Here is a 1,129-nt window from a genome sequence, read left to right as displayed (position 1 = left end):
AACACTTTAGAAACATTTTTCTACCCAATTCAGCGCAAATTTTTGTTGAAAAAAAATATCGACAGAGAAAAAAAAATTGCGACAAAACACAACTGTGTACTTGATGACAGCCCTGTCCTGGCTCCTGCAGTAATCTCTGTGATCTGTAGTAGAAAGGAAGAGCAAAATGTAGGGAAACATTAGTAAATACTGTGGGAAAAAACCTGTCGGGAATCAAAACCCACAAAGAAAAGAACACCCCACTCTTAGTAAATCAAATTATCTTTATTCTGTGGGTTAGTTGATTAAAATGATACTTATGTTTACATGCTTTTCTATTATTGTACTAATCAATCTTTTGCGCTTCAAAGCAAGCAAGCTTCAAAATCGACCCCCGCTCTCAAAAATCCATATGGTCCCCAGATAGGGGACATATCAAATATTAAACTGATGAAAAAAGATACTACACTTGATTGAGATAACTATGCTTAAAATTTTCCTTTTTTGACCCCTAAAACATTTTATTGTTCGTACGTGCGGCTGTAGGATCTGTAGTTTTTATCAGTATAATTTCTATTTAGATTTTAATTTTTTGAAATATAATGTGACCATATATCAGCATTACTGTAATTTGGTATTTTTTTTACGTTACGCCGTTCACCATGCTGGACAATAAAACATATTTTAATATTTCGGACATTTCTACATGTGTCAATACAAAATATTTTAGTTTTTTTTACAAGAGGGGGGATTACATTTTTTTAGGCTTTCATTTGCAATAATTAGACTGCAATGTACTGTTCATTACTATGTCATACGATAGTACAATCAGTACTATAAGCGATCTTTTTGTTTAGACTGCACAAGATCGGCCATTCTGCGACACATAGGAGGGTAAGAGACCTCCGGCTGCCATTTGCACTCATCAAACCCCTGCGATCTCACTGGCACCTCCATTTACCCTATAGGTGCCGTGATCAGCATTGTTCCAGGCATCTATAGAGTTAATGGCAGACATTAGCATGAGCACTGTTGTCCGCCATTAGCTGTGAGTCACTGAACTCAGTTGCTTTAAAGCGAGCACAATTCCTGCGATCACCTTATAACCATGCCATAAATGCGTTAAGATCACCTGCTGCTGAAATCACCA

At 36.6% G+C, this 1,129-nt stretch overlaps 1 pseudogene; it reads right to left on the bottom strand.

Moving 5' to 3' along the window:
* Positions 1-296: 296 nt before the first annotated feature.
* Positions 297-477, bottom strand: LOC130274654 (U2 spliceosomal RNA; annotated as a pseudogene).
* Between the last annotated feature and the right edge of the window lie 652 nt (positions 478-1,129).

This window comes from Hyla sarda, chromosome 5 (genome assembly GCF_029499605.1).
Source record: "Hyla sarda isolate aHylSar1 chromosome 5, aHylSar1.hap1, whole genome shotgun sequence".
NCBI classification, from domain to species: Eukaryota; Metazoa; Chordata; class Amphibia; order Anura; family Hylidae; genus Hyla; species Hyla sarda.
This window is presented reverse-complemented; position numbering and strand designations above follow the sequence as displayed.